The 24,736-nt window shown below is 40.3% G+C and overlaps 1 protein-coding gene across 1 annotated transcript in view; it reads right to left on the bottom strand.

Moving 5' to 3' along the window:
* Positions 1-24,406, bottom strand: part of Mp (collagen XV/XVIII-type protein multiplexin) — a 480,457-nt gene extending 456,051 nt beyond the window's left edge. The window contains exons 1-2 of the mRNA XM_071708353.1: positions 24,162-24,406; positions 23,888-23,937 (exon numbers count right to left, since the gene is read on the bottom strand). The gene's annotated coding sequence lies outside the window, so the exon portion shown is untranslated. The remainder of the gene's footprint in view (positions 1-23,887; positions 23,938-24,161) is intronic.
* Positions 24,407-24,736: the final 330 nt, after the last annotated feature.

The following is a 24,736-nucleotide window of genomic DNA, read 5'->3' as shown; positions in this document are numbered from 1 at the left end:
ACGCTTCATGAATCTGCATTATATCATGATATATACATAACAAAAAGAAATAGTTAATTTAATTAGCTGTCTCAAATCTTATTCTTCCTTTTTTCATTTGCTAGCTATTCCTTGCAACAACTCGATTTATTTCACGAGAAGTATTTACAATACCCTCCTTGTATTCTGCTAAAGAATATCCTTTGAAGAAAGCATTGAGCAGTTTTATATAACTGCTTTTTACATGCTTATATACAATGCTTAAAGCTTCAACGTAGAATTACATTTCAAATAACATTGTTCTCATTTCCTTCATTATATTAAAGATCTCCTATAATGTTATCGTAAACGCAAATTTTCATTTTATAATTAGGCAATGATTTAATATTAAATTAAACAGTGATTTAATCTGAAACGTTAGTAGCGAAGATGCCACCTTTGTTGTCGAGCTCGTAAAACAGAGTCCAGACATCGCTCGTTACGAGAGTGCCACAGCCGGAGCGGCGCTGGCAGGAATCTGCCGAGAAGCATTCGCCGAGCTGAGCATTTTTTCTTCGGTTTGATTGACTAACGTCAGTCACCGAGAGATCCTGTGACTCGCCACGGTGAATCCCCATTTGGTATGCCATGTAGATAAGTACAGTCCCCGAAGAGATTTCGAGCGCGATGGGCGCTCCAATGTTGTGCCACGCGAAGATTCACGGTGGTAGTCGCGAATTGCGCAACCCTAACTTCGTAGAACTTCTCTGGCGACTTTATACGTGATTCTATCTTCTTGCGAAAGCCTTTCTTGGCTTCGCATACTTAAGACACTCTTTTTACGAAAAAATATTTCTTGTTGGATAAGAAATGATTATTTTATAAACCTCACATTAACCTCACATTATTATTCATATATTTATAACATATTTTATAAGAATCGTTATCGCGACGTGTATAAAAAAAATGCGTTGCAGAAATATTATCTGCACTGTAATTAAATGTAAATTTAATTGATTCATAATGGAATAGCATAAATGATACATTAGATTCACATATTGAGAATATTTCGAAGAATATTGCTATAATATATATTTAGTAATTAATTATCCTGTTTGAAAAAATATTAAATTGTTATATGAATATATCGAGAAACATATGTCAAAAAGAGATACATGTCGAGTAATAATAAACTGCACACGACAAGCAAAAGTAATAATAGTTCGGATAAATGCACTGTGTGTGACAAAGCAAAGATATACACAAATCAACTTACACTTGAACGCGAGTGCATACAGTAAGCATAAAACGACGATGAAAAGGGAGAGAAAGAAAGACAAGCGGAGAACAGAGAGCGACCTGGATAAGGAGAGAAGAAGAGCAGGGGTCTAACATAGGAAGGCGAGCTGGCGACCATCACCAAGTCAAATCGTCTCGCAACGCGCCAGCGAATAATCTTAAATTCAAATTAAGAGCGGGTCTACAAATTTAAACAATAAACGATCAGATTCGCCGCGATTCAAATTTAAACGCGGCGGACAATGGGCCTGAAGAACGCGCGTTCGCGGCATTCTTCGACCTTACCTTGACCACCACGTGTGCATCCCGATTTCGGCCGATTTCTACTGAAATTCGTATACTGGAAATTAATGAATTCAAAGTGCTAATAAACGAACCGGTGGAAATGTTACTAAACAATTTTTACGTAAACATTTTATGATTCAAATGCGAATTACATGTTCGACTTATATCTTGGTTACTAGGTGATATAATCGTTAGATGCGAATACAATTCTTAGTTTTATTTACTAATCTACCTATCTATTTATTTGCTAATCTTTCATCAATCAACGCTTAATGAACTTTAGCATAGCCTATAATAATAGCTATAGCTTATAATAAATGCTATAGCATAGCTTCGATATCAAGCCTGAGGTATCCTACTTTCCAGTTTTGTCACAAATTGTCGATCGATGCCGAAAACTCAGCCTCATTACAAGGCGATGCACGGTGGCAAAAGAAGGTAGAAAAAAAATTTTGGTAGTTCGCCGACCACTAAAAAGTGAGCTCCTAATTCGGCGGGCCGATTCGCTAGCCGAGTCAACGAGCGGCGAGGCAGAACGGGGTGTCGAGAGAAAAACCCAACGACGATGGCGATCCGGTAGAAGCGAGACGCGGGATAAAGAAGGCGACATGCTGCTGAGAGGAGACCGAGAAAGATAAGGAGGAGGCGAGATACCAGCAGAGGGAACCGCGGTGACAGGAGGGCGAGCACGAAAGGGAGGAGAGGCGAGAGGGATAAGAAGTGATCGGGACGTCAGATCGGATCTCGTTGGTGAATCAAATTTGGCCAAATAAACGAAGAGGCTAGGGGAAGAAGGAAGAAGAGGAGGAAGATGAAGGGAACCGGGAGGCACGCGGGTTGAGGGCCGGAGGGCCCGCGAGAACAGTTGCGCTTCGTGCGTGCATTAGCATGCGAGAGGGCTGCGAGAAAGGGACGTTCGAGAGAAGAAGAGACGCGAGAGGGGGAAGAGGGCGAGAGGAAAGGACGCGGAAAGAGGGACGGAAGAGAGGAGATCTCGACGAGGTGCAGGAGCAGGAGGACAAGGATAAAAAGACTGGCAAGAAGGGACTTTTCGAACTTTCTTTGTGTGCTAAGCAGCTTCCCGGGCTACCCGGACGAGAACGTTGGACGGCTCTCCGTTCTTTTACGTGTCGCCTCATAGCCGATACCGTGTATCGGGGAATCGATGTAAGTGCAGAAGCTCCTTCTCGCCGATCGTTTCGAGTCGTGTAATCGAGCGGCGCGAGAACGAACGCATGGAGAATAGTGCGATAATCTCGAATCTCGGTTTTGAGGTCTGTTACATTAAAGGTTTACATTAGTTTCTGTCTTATCGCGATTTAACTTTAATCTCGATTCCTTATCTCTCTCCAAGGAACAGTTTTGGAAAAATACGCAAATTAAAATAGCTAAAATTAATTGGTATGCAAAGAATATAAAGCTGTGCGCTTAAATGTCCCTCATTATCATAAATATCATTTTCTACTCCTATGAAATATGTAAAAGCTATGATTTAGAAAAAGATTAGAAGTAATACTACTGGTTTGTCGCCAGTATTCGGATTTTTCGATTATTATTATTATTGTTATTATTATTTATATTTAATGCACGTTTCAATCAGTCAACGAATTAATCATCGTTACTTCTACGTAATTTAAATTTTAAAATTATTTGTAATGAATGTGAAATGTTCCGTGAAAATCTGTCCCAACCAACGCCTGAAGTTAGATAACCAGGAAACATTTGCGTTGATGGTGTAGTATAATTATTGCTGACTGAAAGGAATATATTTCCGTATAATTTTCACTTTACTTTCTCAATTCGCTCTTGTAATACAAAATGTAATTTTTATAATAATTAACAAATGCTTGTAATTAAAAATTATATTTATAAATATATATCATAACATAAATTTATAAGATTTTTAATCTGTTGTATTTTATTCTATTTTTATATAAGAGGCTTGGAAGAATTTTAGTGTCTTTTTTTTTTCAATTAGATACTCCCCCGTCTTTTCCTCCTTATCGAGGGCAAATAAATGGTAAACTTTTATCATTCTGGTATATACAGCCAAAGCCACTTTTCTCGGCATATCGATATCGAGCAGGACGCTCTCCGATATTTTCTCTCAAGTAAAAGAGATCCTACATGAGGTATATGACGGAAAGGCTCCATATATATATAGATATACGCGACACGCTGGGGCAGCGCGTTATCATTCATTGCATCTCGAACTTTTGCTCGCTTTAAAGTAGAAGCCTGTTGAATATTAAACAACAGTGTCAACAGCGAGGTTCGATGTTTTTCAAGTTATGTCGCGTTATCTATATTGCGTAAATGTTACCGGTGAACATTCATGCTTGCATTTTTCCATAAGTAAGGAGATAATCAACTTCGTGCCTGCTAAGCCACGAGAACATACTTCTATTTAACAATCTAGCAACTGCATGCATAACAAACTTTCGGAAATGTACTATCAATATCATTTTTTATCGTAGCAACGTAAATGATTCAAATATAATTCAAATAAAAAAGATGAAAAAGATGAAATAACTGACATGATTGATAAGAAAAGATAATTGACCATCGAAAAGAATTAATTTTCCATTTATAATCGTTCACACACACGTTAAAATTAATCCAGACTACTTAAATGGTAAAACCAACATCGGATCTCCCGTGTAGTTACACGCGATGTTGGCCAAGTTGTCGGTCATGGAACATTTACGGACTAATTTACAAGAGCCTTATTAATGCACGGAAACGCATGCAAGCAGGCCGAGAGAACGCCGGGTAACCGCGACGCCGTGTGAATTTAAATCGTCTTCTTAAATGGCGCACCGGTTGTCTAGCGGGGAGATCTCGCGCACGTATTCGGACACGTTTCTCTTAGGGGACTTATAAACCAGCCAGTATCTTTACCATGTGTGCACGCACGGACTCTGGTTAGAAGTGGTCAGAGACGGTGCTTCGCGCGTGTGTTCGGGTGTCATTCACAGAAACACGCGTTTTAAGATAAATACATCGTGCGCAAGCTCGCTGCGATACTTAATGTGCGATCGGACAATTTCAACTTATTCGAATCTGAATACATTTATAATGAAACAGCTCCGTTACATCGCTGTGGAAAATCTTAATCGTTCGCAAGAAGAACCGAAAGAAATTAAAATTTGTTGAACTCGTTGAACTTTTAACAGAATGATATTAAATTAAAAAATAGTAGCTCAAACTTCAAAATAATTTTTAAAATCTAAACGTTCAATAAGCCATATAAGCCCAGAGACTTAGAAAGCAGTGTAAATTAAGAAAAATGTTTCTCCACTACACATAACACTCATATAAAGAAAATAAAAAAAATTATTACGAAATAGATAATTAAAACTATATATATGAAACTATTAAACCCAAACACTTTAATTATTTAAATTAATTTAGATATCGAAATAAATTAAGATCATCTGTTTGAGATAAATGCATAGTAAAGATCTTGAATTTTAATTCAATCGAGATTTACGTTGTGATTTGCGTTTGTGCCCGTCGGCAACGCAAATGATGGATTCCATACGCCACCACGCGTAAATGGCGTTCAAGCCGCATCAATTAATTTATGCGCGACTGATGCACCGCTGCAGCACAGCGCAACGCAAAACGCGCGTCCTGTGTGGCTTCAATCCGCCTCAGTCCTGCTATTAAAGGTGAATTCACGCGGCTCGACTATATCATCTTGCACGATCAGTTAAAGTAAAACGCGCGAAAATAGAGAAGCTCCATTTCTTCACTTATTCGAGACGATTAATTATTTCGTTGAGAATATTTCCTATGCGATTTATTCCTTGTACCGGATGATTTATTCGAGACGATCATCGAAAGCGAGCTGTGTAAAATCGCCTTAACACCAAGAAGAGGAAGAAACGCGCGGGAGATCTTCATCGCTCGCTGTTCCATCGCGCGCGGCAACCAATTATTACGGGGGCGAGAATATTGCCGGCGCTCTGGTGTGTTATTAGCGCGAGGCGTTCGTCGGCGCTCTTCTTTCCGGGCAGTGCCCGGGATCGAGAGTATCGCCGGTGTCGATCGTTACCATCTTGGCACTGACGCGACGTGTCCTTCCCCGTTGCCATAACGCGCAGATGGGCTCACGGATAAAAAGTAATCGCCGCTGCGATCACGCTGGGGTATTTTGAATTGTTCTCGCGGCTTTGAACGACGGTTCTGGTCTCCGCCAATTTCAACAAGCTGAAGGATCGGCGAGCGCACTGATTGTTAAAGATACTGATCCGCCGCGGCCGCGAGCGCATAAACAAACATATTAATCCCATTATCAGTGGGAAGTTATGCAATTATTTGCGTCATGGATATCTCATGCTTCAAGTGTCATCTACATGTAAGAATAATATGAGATGTCTATATTCAATTCTTTTAGACCAGAAAAAAGTTGTTTTTTATATTCTCAGATTATCTTAAATAATATAAACATATAAATTCGCTAGTTTACTTTAAATTTTAAATTATGCTAACTACTACTTTAATACTTTGACTGAATATCATCCACATCTAAGATGCGTGAGTTTCGTCAAGACCGGTTTTATCTATCCAGTTAAGAATGATTTTACTAAGTATTAATTAAAACATTTAAAAAACGTAGCATATTATTTTAATTTTTTAATAAGGAATTAAAATAATACGCTAGATTTGTTAAAAACAAGAATTATTTATTTCTCTATTTTTTTACTTATATCTGTTTCAATCATAAAAAGATCTATTATTTCGGATGTAACAACATGCAATTTTATTTATTTCATCTAAAACTATATATCATTAAATATATAATAATATATAAATATTTTTATATTTTTTGTATAGTTTATTTTAATCTGTTTCACAAATAGCCATGTTCGACTTTGGGCCTCTCAGCCCTCAATGTCGAAATCAACTTGGCAGTCACAGTGTTGAATCAGAGATTTAAGTAGTTAGCATAATTGTAATAGTGTAAATTTTTGTTATCTTTTATTTCGTTCATAATTGTATAATAATCTAACAAATTGTATGCACACCGCTCGATGTTTATTCCGATAGTGTACATCGATATTTACGGCATTGCATCTCGAACCCGTTTATCCTGATCCTTCATAAAGTATCTGTCATCATATGCGAGCAAAATCGAAAAACTATTGCCAGAACAGCGGCTCAGATGTTCTCTATCCGTTTTCCGAAACACATAAATGACGTGCAAAACGTAAAAGTAAAAGATAATGTGACACTTCTATCTGAATCGCGCGAGCTGTCTCCATATATTTCCTTTGCGTATGCATTATTATCTCACTCACGATACCGCAAGATAAACAGCATTATTTCATATTTATGTAAGATTTATTCCTCCAGATTACTTAAATGTTATTTAAATATCAGGCCGATCTAAAGTATTGAAACATCATTCTTCTTCTATAAACGTTTTTGTTCCGTCGGCGCCACGACTTCTCGGCACGTGACAAGAATTCGTGGCGACAAGTAAACTCCACGGTTCGTCGACTTAGGGATTATACTTGCGGCGTTAAGTATTCATCTACTTTCGAGGGCGTCGTTCGAGACACGCTCGCGACGTCACAACTGTTTCTTCTCTCCTCTACAACTACGAGACGCGCGGTTCCTTATCAGCCGTCTCAAAATCTCGTTTCGCGATGGAGATCGGTCGCCTTGGACGCAATCGTCCGATTTAAATGCGAGTATTTTAAATGCGAGTATTTTAAGCGGGATATATCTATTCGTTCATTCCCTCGCGCGACGGTCATTCGCGGAACAGAACAGAAATCCTGTCCGCTTTCGAGAACCGTTCGCGCGCATCTGGAATGCAGCTCGGGACCATAAAAAAACGGTACAATTGCATTTGCTGGTACCTCTTCGACGTACGCACGCACGCATAACAGGATGTAATGCGGCTGCATAAAGTCTCGAATGTCTTCGCCGCGCATTTAACCTCCTGCGCTTCGCCGAATGAAGAATGCCCGACGTTGCGCGCGGAATGCCGTGTGTGTTTCGCGATTTATAAAACGGTCGAGAAAATCCGTGCGGGATGTTCGATGTCGATGATGCAGATCACGCAAATTGGAAATGATATGCGGGGAGAATGCCGCATGAACAATTACGAGACGCGCTGTAGCTGTAACTCTACTTGTGGTAAGATCAAGCGGTAGATATTTTATAAAGCATCAAGGAGATTACGGATTATTTCGTTCCTGTCTTACTGATATTTTTTAATCTGCGTAACTTTACATGATAGTAATGACAAGTAGAGTTAACGGTACCATTCAACTTGCTGAGATACATGCTACATACACAGTTTGCATAAAAGCAATGCAAGAGCAATACGAAATTGTATATTACTATAACAGAAATCATCGAGAAATGTTGAAATAAACGTAAAGAAATTAAAAAAAAATTAACGATTGTTAGAGTTTGGCGAAATCTCGAGTATTTTGATATTTTTATTCGCGCTTTGCTCTCTGCCTACGAATCATAAATGAAACAGTGTCGTCAAAAATCGCTTTTGAGCAGAAAATTCCGGATTCGACGCGGGTCGTAAAAGCGCGTACTTGTTATTCCCGAAACGCGGAGAGGAAGAGAGAGAAGAACAGAGAGGGAGAGGAACACGCACGTAAACGCACTTACAGGCAAGACAACGGTAGATGCTCTCTCTAATAGCGAAAGAGGCTCTCTCATGTTCTCCAGCCGGCAACCGAGAGGAATTCGAGTGAAGAGAATGGCGGGAGGTATAGTGAAGGACAAGAGGACCAGAAGGATCAAGGGCGGTAGAGACGCGGACGAAAAGCGAGGTAGGGTCGAGGAAGGCCGGAGGATCGTCTCTAATGAATTCAAATATTTGAATTACAAGAGTTGCGCCCGCGGTCTCATTCATGGCGGCGCCGCGTTAGAAGACGGTCGGACCTCGCGCGAGGGCCTACGTGGACTTCTGCCGCCGCTCATCGGAGGCCCGGGGTCCACGGGGGCAATCGGCCGGTACGATCAGAAAAAAAAAGCGGGAGCGAGAAAAGAAAACCGATGCGGACGATGACGAGGGACGGAGGGGCGGGCGAGGCTACACCTAAAAGGAGAGGAATCACGTACGGGCCGGACCGGAACCATCCGTCATGACCGTAGAGGATTTCATAAGCCCGAACGCGCGCGACGGTGCACCGTGGACCGCGCGGGCCAAAATTAAGATGATATTACGGATAAACGTGCGACGCGCGCGATGAAACAGCACGAAACCCTCGTTAAAGTCCTGCTTGAACTCGCCGGTCCGGAGGACCGCTGTTTCGTTTGCCAGATTGTCTCTGAATTTCCACTTCAGAGGGTAATTTTAAAACTGGCTACTATGACCAGATGATAATTTTGTATATATATATTAATCCTATTCGGTACCTTCAAATCGAGATAATTAATAAATAATGCATAATCAAGATGGGGCAGAATAAATATTCTGTTGACAGCTAAAATCTAATTGTAAGTGACATCTTTCTAATAATTGAAGATATACTGACAAACGTTGCTAATATGATATAAGATATTACAGTTGGCGAGTATTGCTGACTTACGGTTGAGACGAACGAGTAACCGTTTAATTTTGAGTGGTCGGCTAGGCCCTCTTCGCTCTCGCGCGAAGCCCTTCTACTCTCTTGTCTCGTGATCACCTTCAAGCCGAAAGTGCCACTTCGCGGCGAGGACTCTTTCCAGGAAGGATTTCGATAAGGACACGCGGTTCCTCGTCAGGAGGGTCATTGAGCCGCGACTGCTTCCTGCGCCGGGAACGCATCTTTAAGCTTGTTAGGGTAATTTCGTGCGAAAGAGCGCTTGGTAAAAGGACGGATCGTCATGCTTATTCCCAGCGCTCTTCCATGTGATGCGTGTCGAAGGTCCTACCTCGAGGATATTGCAGAAGAGAAAGGAAATCTGCCCAGTTTCGCAAATTGCATATTGTATTGAAGCTTATTATGTTAATTCTGTGCACATTAAATGAAGACTTAAAAAGTAGAGAAGCAATTATTATTTAGGAAAATATTCAGATATTAGAGAGATTTCTTTTTAGAAGTGACCATATTTTTCGAGTTTAAATATAAAGCATTGTTGATTAAGTAAGCTCGTTATCCATGACATTGTTCTGATAAAAGTTTGTAAAACAACCTCCCAAGCCAAAAAAGACCTAAATATTTTAGCTGCATTGTATTTAGCGTCGAAACAATGAACGATTCGTTTTCGGGACGCACAGTTGTCATGTACATATATGGGATATGTACGCGCCATTGACAGTGAAAAGATCAAGGGACACTCGTCACATTGTACCTCTCAGCCGACCTTTCGCCATGTCGATCGCCATCGCCGATCGATCTCGATTTCCGACGAGTGGTTGCCCAGCGTCCACCGGCGATCGTTCGAATGTCAAGGTTTCCCGTCGATTTCCATAGTCGCTTATGGAAATTCTCCCAACCGCGACGCGAATCGCGACGGATTCTAGGATACGAGCAGAAAGAGAGAGAGAGAGAGAGAGAGAGAAAGACAGAGAATGTGTTATATATATCTATATAAATAGATAAAGAGAGATTTCGTTACAAATATATGCGCCTTGCGTAATGACTCTTAAAGCGAAACGCATGATTCTGAGAGGCAACGAATCTATTACAATACATCACGAGCCGGTTGAATGTCCACTCGATCGTGGACGTGTCGTCAGTGGTATAAGAGGAGAGGATCATCTCTCCCTGTGGAGAGAAATCGAGAGCAAGCCGGAGAAAAAGAGAGAGAGAGAGACGGCGAGAGCAAGCGTTAGAGATCGGATCGAGCTGATTTGAATTAGAACAATAGTCGTCCCCGATGCACGCACACTCCGCTGTCGGTGTCGTACGAGATTAATGACCCGAAAATTCAAAAATCGAGACCCCGTGGGGCGCCCCACACCTACACCCCTATCTCTGTCCATATCCATCTCTATCTCTCTTCCACGACTCTCGCTGAGCGCGCGTCCGCTCGAACTTGCCGCGCCGATACTTATTGATCGATCGCGCTTTGTTTCGGCCAAATTAATTTTAAATGCTCCGCAGCCCGATGATGCCGCGGACAGATATCTGGCCGCACTTAAATCATTCTCGCCGGGGCGCGACGGGTGTTCCGAGTCGACGTGATTCAACGGTGACGGCTCTCTCGGGGCGATCGTTGCGCGAAGCTACTCGCTCGAATTTTTTCGGAGCAGAAAACATCGAGAAAATCGCAAATTATTAACTCGAGAAAAATACTGCTCAACCAACTTGACGATTTCGTAACATATTATAATTATTCGCTGACAAAAGAATGTGGATTCCGTTTCGTTGAAGTTTCAATCGCTCTTATTATCGGAGATTCATTAGAGCAATTATATGAAACGTGCCTTATGCAAGAATACCAATACTATTGTAGTTTCGTTTCATACGTTTTCGTTCCATCTTGCTCAGACTGTCGCTACGCCAGCACGTGCAGAGAGCCATGCAAATGTAAAAAAAATAAAAATAAAAAGAGAGGTAAAAGGGGGAGGAAGCTACGAAATCGCCACAGCCCACCCGTTGTAACGAAGAGTTCGTAACTCTATAGTGCGCCCTGCGGGGCAGAAGAGCCGTGGATTCCTGCCGGCATTCCATTCGACTCCCGCTTACATAGCGCGACCGGCTGGTGCATCCGCGACAACGCTGCATGCTGAAGTGACTGCACGCGTGCACATGCACACGCGTCGCCACCCGTGATTACTCGCGCGATGTCGCGAGCGTATAATCCCGACAACGCGCCATTTTACGCATGCTCACGCAATACGTCGTAAAAGCACCGCCGTAAACGCGCTAGTTGTAAACGCCGAGATTCTACCATTCTGATTTATATGCAGGTCATGCTACTTTTTTAGAATCTAATATAAACTACAACAAAACGATAAGCTGATAGCTGATACTAATGTTAACTGCGAGAGTAGTTTTCTTTAAGAATGAACCGTAACTTTACGCCAAAGTATCATTAAAAACAATAATTGCTCTATTTATAATTTAATAATTATCTAGATTTAATACACGCAAAACAGACAACTCATAATAATATGTTATTATTGTATCGCGTGAGATATAAAGTATAATAACATTTAACCATGGTTGCACGTGCAAAGTGCGCCGGACATGGAACGCACACCGGAAACAGACGTTTACTAATTGCCATAATGAATCCCCGACGACAAAAGCGGCGTTCGGGTTTCAACGAAATTTCGTCGCAATCCACATGGCAGATAGCGATCATAAAGGACACGCACGTTGCTTCGTCGTTGGAAAATCGGTCCGGGGACCGTGACAACGGCGATCGCGTGCTCGACGATAGCAATCGGTCTTTTGTTTCCATTCATCCCTCTTGGCACCTCGACGGGCGCACCCTCGGCAAGATATCGGCCCTCGTCCTTCACGATCCCTCCGGCCAGCCGGCCAGCGAGGTATGCTAATCGGGAAACGATTCTCATTTGCTTAATCGCTGACCGAAACACCGCGCACTTTCAATTCCCCTTTGATGGACCTGCCTCATATCCGTACGAAAGTAGTAAGAAACCCTGGCGTGCAATGGAATGTTTATAATTTATATTGAGAAGACCGAAGTGAAATAAATTTTATAGAAAACGAGACTTATAATATTGTGAATAAAATAAGAATATGCTTTGGATAAAAGTAAAAAAATGTGAATAAACATGTTGAAATAAAAAAAGAGAAATAAAATGAGACCATGCGATGAGATCATCATTTATGGAAGTTGTCTCAGAAATATATATGTTAGAGCATTTAAGCAATAAATCAACCTGCTCAAAAGTCGACGGTCCATGACTTGCCCGGAATGAATTAAGTCTATTAAGGTTATAGATTCGAAGATAACCGTAAGAAACGTTCGCCTGCTGTTGAAACGTATGTTGTCACCAGTTGCCTAATTGCCACGTGACGGAAGTACGTACGAATTTATTTTCGCTGGAACGCAAACGTGACGACATTTGGGCGACGAGCGTTCCTTCGTACAAATTTACAATCGTGGGAGCCGCCAATGAAATGTCGGTACGTTTACGTGAGAATTGTCAGTGATCACTTTAAAGTAGCGAACAAGAATTTCCAAGGAATTTGCAATTCCAATTGCAGTCGTCATAAAAGATCCGAAGACACTTGCAACCTTTTAAACGTGTTTTGCGACGTGTTTTGCAAATTTGTTACTCGGGAAATCGTACAACTACTCACAAAAGCTACCTCGAAACCGCGCGGAAAGCCTCCCGAACGACATGTCTCGCGATTCAGACGGCCGGCACATTCGATCGATGTTACATAGTGAGATTCGTGATATTTCGAGGATGCCGACCTCGCAGAACCTGCGGGACACCTCCTTCCAAGAAGGTAGCTCGAGATTCTTGTTTGTTAGGACCCGTTCCGCGCCGGGTCGCGCCGATGTGTTCGGCGTGTCTAGTGTTTCCCTCGCGAACAGACACGGCAGATTAGATCTTAGCCACTACTATATAAGTCTCTCATATTACACGCAGTGTCGGTTTTATTTGGGAGCAGGACACACACCGGAGTATACGTGCCGCTGCGTCGGCTCCCGTTTTACCATTCGACCATCCCTTCCATCCCTCTCTATTCTTGTTTTCTTCCACGGTTTACCTGCTTCGTTTTTTGGAGTAGACGTCGTGTTAGCTGTTTGACTCTCTCTCTCTCTCTCTCTCTTTCTTAATCGTTATCATCATTATGATTATTGTGCGATTATCATTATGACCACGTGCAGCTGTGACGCGTACTCGAAATGAAGCCGTACCAACGTAAGGACCCGGCGACCTTATCTGCTAATCTTAATTTTCCGGGTTCCCCGCCGAGGCTCTCGGGTAGATATAATGTTACCGGCGCGTCGTCTCGAGTGTGACTCGATTGCAAACGTCCCTGCTAGGACAGCGGACCAAGTCGTCGAGAACGTCGTCGAGGGATTTAATCTTATCCGGATACTTAGGAGTAGACGATGAGATTGTACAGTCGAGAACGAGCGGCGCGATTATTGAACGTTTCGCTCATGCCCTACGCAAGCGAAAAAAGACTAGAGTGTATTCAATTATTGAAAATTGGTATAATTTTAATGCTATTTTTATTTTATACTGTTTAAACAAATTTTTATTAAAGAAATAATGGTCTTAAATTACCGAAAAGGCTTTTTGGAATTCATCTTCCACCTGAACAGACAAGATATGAAAAAACTTCATGATATTAAGTAAACTTAAAATAGGAATCTGATTTTAAATAAATTACGAGAAAACCGTATTAAAATCTTATTGATGTAGACACATGGAATTATAACGTATCGGAAGACGCTTTCAAAAGAGGTTGATCATTCGTCACAAGGAAGAAATAAAACGCACTTGGATAAAAAAATCAAATGCCATAATGCACATACGAGGAGAAGAGAAGAGAGGGTGAGTTTCGCTCGTTTCCTGACCGCGCAAGTAGAAACAATAATAATAACAATGGGATCTACGTAGGGTGGCCCTCGGGATAGTTTATTAGCGCTCGCGAGACAATGGAGGTCGAGACCCGAAAAGAAGAAGAGGAAGATGAAGAAGAAAAACGAGGAAGGATAAAAGAGATGAGGTAAGATCCAGCAGCGGCAGCACGAGCCGAGGACGAGCGGCAGTGGAGAGGAAGAAGAGGACGAACAAGAATAAGACGATCACGAGGAAGAAGTCGGACGCAGGAAAGGCTCGGTCCGTATTTAAGTATGCGCGCCCGCCGCCTTCAAATTTATGCACGGCGACAAATATTTCAAAATCATTCCCTCCGCCCTTCACCTTCCCTCGCGCTCTTCCCCTCCACCATTTTGGCGGAGCAGAAAGGAGAACGACAGCCTCCCGCGGGAGAGCCACGATAATAACGCGGTCAGGAAGGTTCCCAAGAAAACGACAGAAAGAAAGAGAGAGCGAGAGAAAAACGGATTGTGCGAGGACACACGTCGAGCGGACAAAGCGGAGCCGGGAGCCGAAATATATTCGAAAATTTAAATCGTCTATTAGAAACGATGGGCCCCGCGCGACGACGCGTACACACGTCGATACGGGGGAGGTTGAGGGGGATAGGCCCGAAGGCAAAGGTGGAGGAAGTGAAGGGAGAAGAGGTAGGGCCTTTTCTCGGGGCTACTCGAGGTAGATCCCGACGAGAGATAAAAGAGTGAGGAGAGAGGAAGTATATGCGAATTATAAACCGAATGATGGTAGCCAATGATTCTCTCTTTCTCTCTCGGCACGCGGTCCCCTATGTGCGGCTACGTGTCCTACACGTACGCGCGTGTGCAACGATCGGACAGGTCGACAGGATCCTTCGAGGGCCCAGCTGGAGATCCTCTCCGCGGTCCTCTCCGCGCGCTGCTCTGGTATTTAGAAGCTCGCTGAAGACCGCACTCTTGAGGATGCGCTAAGTGGCGACAGGATTTACAGAGTCGCAGGGAGGACCGCGGTGGAAGTGTACAAAGAGACGTCGTCGACGGGATCTAGAAAAGATCCTTGCCGCGTATTCAATTCTAGTTGTAGCTATAAATTATACAGCGCTGATATTCAATTCCTAAATATTCCTCTTAATGTACCCAGATTTATATGAATATTATTTTGAGAAATATATAATTGTTTATCTTGCCTCTAATGCAATAGTAAAGTGAAGCTTTACATTCTTACACAAATGTGATAAGTGTATCTTTTTTATTGTTTATATAATATGCAAAATACAAAAAGAATTATACAAAAACTTTAAGGGGATCCTGCAGCCGTATGATTTACCGACATTATCGTTTTCACATAAATCTTTTAATTGGCTTTATAGAATTGCAAAAATCTTTTACAGAATTAAAGTACGCACAAAAATCTAGGCTAGCAAACGCGATTTTATATAAAAAACACCAAAAAATTAAAAATGTTACTTATTTGGGCACATACAGCTGTCACCTGACGACAATATTTGGTTAAAACAAAAATTCTGCAGTTTATACATACATAATGTTTGTCTCCTAGCCTTAGGAAAACATGTAGGAATAATATCGTGCAAGTAGAAGTAAGATTCAATGCGTACAATAAAAGAAAAATGTGAATTTTATTTTAGTACTGCAAATACGGATGCAGAATGACAAGAAGAGCAGCAACAGTAGTTGTCGAATCTTGCAAGAGATGGCGAGCAATCAAACAAGGACAGATGTCATTTCGTTAGACAAAGACAGATATAGGGAAAACAAAATTAGAAAGGTTGACATTATCGACATCGAGGAAGTTCGTCTGTCACTGCAGGATCCCCTTAATAATAATAATAATAAAAGATAACATAAGAAAATATAAGAACTTTCTTTTTTATTTCTTTTTGCAATTAATTTCATAAATTATTCTACATGACCACAATACGCGTGCGTGAACTAAATGTGATATGTAAATTATACCTATCGACCGACATGAACATTTGCAATCGCAATAAGATCAAAGAGTGTCGTACGATCGTATTGCGTAGCAACGTTTCGAAAAAAAATGCCAAGGTCGCGCTAGAGCTGAATCTGGATCACTCATTTGTATTACGAAGAGTCACTAACGACGATTGCAACTGTATTTCTCGATTCTGCCCACAAGAAGCGATAGCCGATGAAATGGGATGACATAAATTGTCGTAGTACAATACAACGTTGTACAACTTCTTATTCTACCGACCACAGTATAACATTACGGCGTGTAATGAAGAAACTTGAAAAAAGAATCACTGATTAATGTAAAGTATTATACTCGCATACTGGCGCTACGAGTGCATAAAAAGATTCACGTCATTGAAGCAAACTTGATCTTCGTATAAGATCTCGCTGATTTTATTTTGTAAAAGTTTAACAAAAACTTGGGGACTTTAATAGTAATAATTTTAGATTAATATTTTGACAACTAAATAAATTCAAACGGCCAATTTCGAGCAATTATCAGGTGTTAAAGAAAATTATTTAATACATTCAATATAGTATACAAATTCGTTAACGTTTCGCGCCTTACTTGGCCTTCCTCAGAACAATAAAAATTACAAAAACGCATATATATCTCGCATTATTCTAAGAGTACAACGAATCAACTCATTACGACGCCACAATTTGCATTAATCCGGTCTCACCAAAGCAATCGGACAGTTAGTCATATTGAAGTCAGAAGTGTCAATTATTCGTCAATCCACGCACTGAGTCGGTCGCTTCTCCCGCTGTATGTCCCTTATTCACCAAGTGGTGAAGAGGAAGGCCAAGTAAGGCGCGAAACGTTAACGAATTTGTATACTATATTGAATGTATTAAATAATTTTCTTTAACACCTGATAATTGCTCGAAATTGGCCGTTTGAATTTATTTAGTTGTTACTTTGTCGAGCGAAACATTTGTTTATTTTAATATTTTGACAATTTGGCTACAAATATAATCTATATCTATAAGAAGAGGATTTTGATAAATCTATTGTCAGAATCTTTATATTGAAAATCGTGTAGTTATCGAAAAAAGACGCGTCAGAATAGAATCGCTAATAAAGTTCTTTAGCATTTTATTGGAAGCGCGTTTTGTTCAAAATAGATATAGTTATTTCAGAATCATATTGGTGGAGAAATTATGTTCACGTATCGCCATTATTGGTCTTCAGCAATGGTCGCACTTGCGCCATTTACATCGAGCAACAGCGGAAATAATCGACAATCGCGAGTATGGCGGTGCTCGTCCGGTCCGGTAGTTCCGCGCGTATATATCGACCTAGGTTTCGGGGACTTAATTTCCAGCCGTGGCGGGAAATATTAAAGCGGACAGTGTGTGACGTCGTATGTATGCAAATTCCGCCGTTTTCCCCCCGTTCCATTTGAAAAGGGGACGGATGTGGAAGGAGAGAGAGAGAGAGAGAGAGAGAGAGAGAGAGAGAGAGAGAGAGAGAGAGAGAGAGAGAGAGAGAGAGAGGGAGAGAAAGAGGAAGAGGAGGAGGAGAAGGAAGAGAGAGGAGACTCTGCTTCCGTCTGGAGCATCGCTGGAGCTTCGGCAATCGCGGATAACGGACGTGCGCATGCACGCACGCACGTGTGTACACGCAGCCGCGTGCGAAAGAGTCGCGCACACGCGCGGCTTGCGACGAGACGCTATATAGATCATGTATATTGATGGTGCGACGCGAGCGTTCGATTCTTGTGCCCTCTAAATATTCCACATCCCCGTCACCCGCGGCCCCTCGCGCACCGCGAGACCATCGCCGACGCCATGGTATACACGCATTTCCATATGCACGCATCTGTGAATGTGCAACTATGAAGCGAGCCGTTACCGCGACGGGTTATTGAACGTTTTTTCAACGATACAGTTCTCCCTGGCGAATCGCGATGGTTTCTCATTATGAAAAAATAACTAATAAACATCGATAGGATTACTCTTTGTCCCTGTGGAGATAACTTTGTATCACGATAGAAAAAGACGCGAAGACAATTTGATATTTAAGAAAATAATTCGTGAATAAAATTTTTATGTCTCATGAGAGATTCGTTGATTATTGATTACTATCTTATGTGCGTATAAATATTTTAAAATTATTTTTTAATATTAATATTAAAGTCAAATCCGCAGAATATAAAATAATTACAATAATATATTTTGTAAATACAGAATCTCTAAAATTGCAATTTACGTTTATGGTTAAAAAAGAACGAACATGCACGCGAACATTTATGTTATGATACGTTATATATGTATGCTTTCCTTTCTCGTCTGCTGGCATTACGTACGTATGCAACTTTGTACGATCTTGTTACGGTAGCAGAAACGATCTTACGTCAAAGAAAAGAAATTCCGCAGTTAAGGGCTGAAGAAATTCTTTAGAGTCAAACTTATCGTAGCTACTTTTCCTTAACAGATTCCTGCTATTGCAACCGTTCGCTTACACGTGTGTATGTCTCGTTAGTTCCGTTTTAAAGATCGTTCGGTGTAATATAAAGAATATAATAAGGATCTTTAGAAAGAAAAAGGAAATAAATATAATGTAAACTCCATCATTTTTACAAGACAGATTTAACATTGTAATGTAAAATGATTAGAGCGATTAGAGAATTAAATAGATATTTAATGTCGCGGAGAGAGATAAGCTATAATCTTAAAAATTTTTTTACGAATCAGTATCATGGATCGAAGCAATAGTCAGAACGATGAATTGCGTGTGTCTTTTGAAATCGAATCTCGGCCACGTCACTGTCGTGGTGAACATCGGATAAGTAAAGGGATGACAGGTAGCGAGTGTAACCGTGTAAGGGGGTTGGTCAGCGTCGAAGAGGGATGATCCTCGATGTATATAGCGGTGGGACGTGATTTGCGACTCGGGACATCCGAGTGCCGGATTTGAATTTATCTTATCCCGCTTCGCTCCCTTCACCTGCTCCCTCGATTCATCCATCCCCTGCTACTCATCCTCCTGGATCAAGCCGCGGCTGTCCGGCCGGACACTCGGATGTACTTCGAAATCTCGTTTAAGAGCCGCACACTTTCGCGCGGACTTACACGGTGATTCATAAAGGAGGCCACGACGAGGATTACCGTCTGTATGCAGATTATCCCGCTCTCCGTGAAAATTGCGGACCTTCTTTTAGAATTTTTCACAACTGACGTTATCACGGCGTTCAGCTGAGGCGAAGGTAAAGGGAGAATAAATCGAAGAAGCCAAGCGCGAAATTTAACGCGCCTAAGAATTGTTTGAATCACAAATTAATACTGTGTTTTATAATGCTCAACATTATCGTATTACTATTTTTCGTCCGAGACTTAAGGGAATATTTCTAAAATTTTGTTTTGCATGATTTAATTACGTGGAACTATTCGCGAAAATTATTCCACACGCTCGGTTTGCAACGAAACGGAGTAACGAAATCACATGATTGCACAATGGAGTCGAACTGTGCGAAATCATGCACGATCGTAACGCGCCATTATATCCGAAACAAGCGGCTAACGACCCACCGTTGGACGTCGATTGGCCGAATTAGGCGCGATACATGCGCGTCCGCGTAATCGAGCATGACCCGCGGGGATGATAATTAGCCTCGTATGAATGAGGTTTAATTGGCCCCGGAGAATCAGCCCCTTTCGGGAAGTCTCGCCGGAAGCTCCTGGAGTTACCGCGCCCTTTGACTCAACGAGACAAAGTGATCAAAGCAGGGCCGGGTTAGCATTGCTCACATTACAATTACCTTATATTGCAGTATATTCGATAATTTATTGATATAAATACTTAAACAGTGAAGAGAGAGAAATATAAAAGCCTACAAAAATACGAGAACAGCGTCTCATTAATGAACAAACAATCTCAATAAAATTCTAAAAAGTATTAAAAGTTATTTCTTAATGACAAATTTATTTTACACAAATAAATTTATTTTTCGTAAAAAATAATCTTATGTATGTATAATTAAAACAGTATTTCTCACAATACAAAAGAAATAATCAGTCAAGATATTTTATACAAAAGGAACTTATATGTATTTTTTTGTGGAAGCCTTTAGGCCATTGAGAACAAACTTTTAATACCACCACTAAGTTCGCTAAAGTCAGGCGGCCCTGAAACAGATCGAATATAAAGGGCTCACTTCTCCATTTCTAACAGTCTCACTTGGATATTATTAGCATTGTTAACCAACTAACTCGGGCGATATTACCCTCTGATGTGTGAGACTCGACCCTGGATTCCAGATCATGATATTCCTCAACCCTTTCGGGCCCGCGGGCCATTCTCACTCCGCGCCCACCCTTAATTGGCGTACTAACGTAATGCTGATCCTACCAAGTGATCAGAGAACCCTCTTCTCTACCGTACCTTTCAACCCTTTCGCGATTGACGGGAGCCTCTTCTGAAATTGCTTCGATTACTCTTTTTATAGGTGATTTCGATCTCGACAATGTTGATTTGTTCAAACTTAAAGTGTGATAATAATATCAGCATATACATATATGTGACTATTATTCTATGATTATTTTTATCGCATATTTTCCTCACATTTTTTAATAATTCTAATACAAAATTAAAAAGCTATTTGTTTAAATTAGATTATGTTTTGCATTATTGCCTCTATTGATATTTTATTTCGCAAAGTAATTTTTATAACAAAATTATATTTTATTTAATTAATACAGACGTGAAAATTAAATTACGTGCTTTAAAACGCGTCTTATTTAAATTTTTTTCATCGCGTTTTTTTTTTGTCGCGATGCCAACAGGAAAACAGAATGAATTCTGATGTTTCCGGAGAACACAAATACCGTCGTGGACGAAGACTGCGGTGGTGGTGAGTTGGCGGGGATCGAGCATCAGAGGGATCGAGGGGAGGGAAATCGTGGAAACGAAAGTCGTTGGAAAGGACGAAAGCACGAGGCTGGCATGACGAGTCTTGGGTTGACGTTTCATTCCCGGCCAACTCCCGCACTATGCATACTAACTAGCCTTCGCTGTGTTAGCTATATTCTGTATCTAACCCTCCCCTTTCCTCCTGTTGCCTCGCCTACGGCTCGTTCCTCTCCCCAACGCACCCCTCCTGTACGTACCATTGCTCGACTCGACTTTTTCGAGAATGAAAAGAAAGAAAAAGACGTTGAGACGCGGAAGAGGTCCAGACTGAACAACCCCCCGATTAGCTGGACCAAGGGGATGCTGGACACTAGTTAGTTCACGCTTTTGCCAACAGATGTAGCCGACTGTTGCTCGGCGATTTCTGCCCTTATCATTTTAATTAAGATTGTTCTTTATAAGTATTACGAAGATTTCGCACAACACTTGCTTATTAGTAATTCTAATTAGTAACATTTTATATGCAAAGGAATATATAAAATATTTAACAAAAACTTAACTTGAATCTTATCAAATGTCACAATATTCGATTGCATCGCCATTATGTTATTATATTTCTTTTTTTTTTCTAAGCAAGAAAGAGAGAGATAAAGTTTATGTGTATTGATTCATTAAAGAATAAGAATAATCAAATAATAAACAATTTTCGAAAGTGATAGAAAAATTCTAAAATACATCGAATCTTTTAACGCGAATCAGTTTTTAATTTCAGCAAATTTTATATGAAATATTAGATCAATTGTTGCATTTGTAAAAAGATGCAAGCACAGATTAAATGCGCACGAATACTAAGAAATATCTTTCTTTTTCTGTCGAGAGAAAGTATTAGCTTTCAAAGTAATTGCGAGCTAAACCCCCGCTCCCTTCTCGCGACGGTTTCCTAACGACGAAGATATATGGCGAGTCTTTCCTCATGCCAGCAGCACAGGGACTCCGGCGTTGACATGTCCTTGCGGAAATACGTGGAGATACCAACGTAAGTCTGATTAGACTTACAAATCGCAGACGTATCGCGCACAAGGACGACGCGTACCTCTCGAGCAATTACTCGTACTCCGCTCGAAAGAGACGAACGGAGGCGCGCATAGGGAACCAGGGCAGGAGGCTCGGAGATTGAGAGAATTCCTCGCTCGATTTCACGTAAGGGCACACACGTAAGAATCGTGCATATAAAGCACGTAAATCCCGGCATAACGGAGGCAGTCACGGAATCGCGAACGAGTCGGCCGCCTAAAGTCCTATTTTTAAACGGTTCCTTTTCCATTACCCCTGGCAACTATCTCCGATGACGGATCTAACCATTATTTTGGTCTAGTCTTGTTTTTAACCCGCCCTCCCTTCATCGGGCCGTCGCCTTCCCGCCAGACTGCTTTCATCCAGAACTTCCCTTGGCGTGGGAGGAGCGGGGGGGGGGGAGGAGGGTGGATTTTATTTGCTTTTATTCCGACGTAATTGTTGGGGCCAGTCACCACTATCGCCATTGCCTAGCGATGCCTAACCATCCAATTCGCGAATGTTTCTCTGCCACGCGACCCTTTTATGGGATCTAGTCTTACTACCTACCAGGACGGGCCTCGTCCTGCGACCGAAAGGATGATATCCTCTACACGTGCTACCACGCGAGCGGCAAAACGGGCGCGAATCGTTTTGAGATTGTCAAGACACGTTTACCTTACCTGTTAAGTCTCGTGATGTGCGAAATGTCTCGTTGGTTGATACCAAAAACGCACGTACATGAGAGCAAGTAATTCTATGCCCTAACAATAATCTTAGAATCAATATGTCAAAAAGTGCCGAATTTCTTTTCTTGAAAATATTCTCTAAGAAATTTAAAACAATGAAAAGCTTTTTTTATCATTTATAAAATTAATGCATATTTAACTGTATTATAGTATTAATGTACCATTAAATTTGATAACTTAAACGGTATTCTTAAGTCCGTATTCATATATAAATTTCGTAAAAAATTAAAAGCAAAACAGGTAAAATACTTGATATAAAATTTTGCGTAATAAGATGCAGAAAGCTAAACAGTCATATCTTCATTAGAAATTAATTAAAACTGTAAGTTAAGAAACGTAACAATTTCATTACACAACAACATTACGTGAAATCGGACGTCATTAACGTATTGTACAATTACTGCAGAATATCACAATTTTATTCCGTTTTAAATGATACAAAGTCAAATAAATATAGATAAATGATGGGCTATAAAAGATTAGAGTAATTATTGCGTTATAAAAATAAATGTTCTTTCTCTTTTTGTTATTTTTTACTAATTATATAATATCATACAAAATCATAAAAATTTATTAATTATAATGTTATAATAATAATGAAAATGTTGAAATAAAATTATTATCGTATCTTCATGATATTTTCAATTACGTATCCTGAACTTTAAATTACGAGTATTTTGTATTTATGTATATTTTGTATGTATCCAATAAATTGGACATGCAACTGTAGGTTCCAGGATTAAATGATCATTATACTTATTAGCCCTAATCATTTTAGCCCACTCATTTTAAGAAGCAATGAAATCTTACCAATTCTCTTGCTATTAATTTGACATACATACCATCAATATATCTTATATTTCTCATAGAACCATTACTTTAGATTAACTCTCGGGAAGTCGCAATTAAACTGCCAGATATACAAAAAAAATTTTTTTTAAACATAGAAAAAAGTAAGAAACGTCAACTAATTGTAAGTAAACTACTTTGCCATTACTATTTCGAAAATATTTTGGACAAACTGTGTAAAGGAAAATCTCAGCCGAATCGATTTAATTCGGTTTTTATGGTTTTATTCAGAGAAATAGTGTAATCAATTTATAAATTTATGTATATAGATATATCTCAGATACACGTGATCTTTCGCGAAAGTTTTAGCTTCGCAACTTCCGCAGAGTTAAAATAAAAAAAAAAACAATCTGTCACTCACCGATACGATGCAGCAGCGGAGTTGCAAATTGCGTTGCGAACTACGTTGGTCTGTAAAATACAAATATAATCAAATTATATAATAGCGTTCAAAATAATTAATATTTATATAAATAATTGTTACATGAATTAAATAATTATAAATTATAATAATTAGAAATTTTAATAATTATTTCTATTACATATCATAAAATAAATATTGAATAATTTTATAATAATATTGAATAAATAATAGTAGAACAAATATAAAATAAGAAATACGAAATTTTTCTCACCTCATGGTTGCTCCGCTGTCGCCTGATGCTTCCCAAGCCTCCTCCTCCTCTCAGAATCGTTTATTGCACTTGTACAACACTCACTCGCGAAAACACGATTTATTACTATCGCGCGACACTTTAAACGGCACTCCCGACGTTAATCGTACATGCGACGTGGACTCTATTATATCGTAACGAAAGAATAACGCGAGGGAACGACACAAGGCTACGCAATTTTTTCATTGCTTCCAAGACTATCTATTCAGTCAGGTAGTTCGAATATCTTGCATCAGTCCTGTAATCAAAGATATAAGCTTTTATATAAAGACTTCTCTCATACCAATATCAATACATTTAATAAAGTCAAGTTGGCTAATTACGATGAATAGCTTAGAAACTATTATTTCCTACTGCAAACGAATAAAGCGTGTATAATAAATAGTCGTCCTATACAAAGTTAAGGAGTATCGTTATTCACGCTAATTAAATTGATTACGATGGTTAATTATCGTTATAATTGCTCGCAGGGACTGATCGCGTTCTCTTCTAGCTCTCGCAGTGGTTTCCCGAAAGATAATGCGACGATACACAGA

The sequence above is a fragment of the Temnothorax nylanderi genome, unplaced genomic scaffold, assembly GCF_030848795.1.
Source record: "Temnothorax nylanderi isolate EJ_2023f unplaced genomic scaffold, tnyl_v1.0 TNYL_tig0066_pilon, whole genome shotgun sequence".
Classification (NCBI taxonomy): Eukaryota; Metazoa; Arthropoda; class Insecta; order Hymenoptera; family Formicidae; genus Temnothorax; species Temnothorax nylanderi.
Note: the sequence above shows the minus strand (reverse complement) of the source record. Positions and strands in the feature narration are given on the sequence as shown.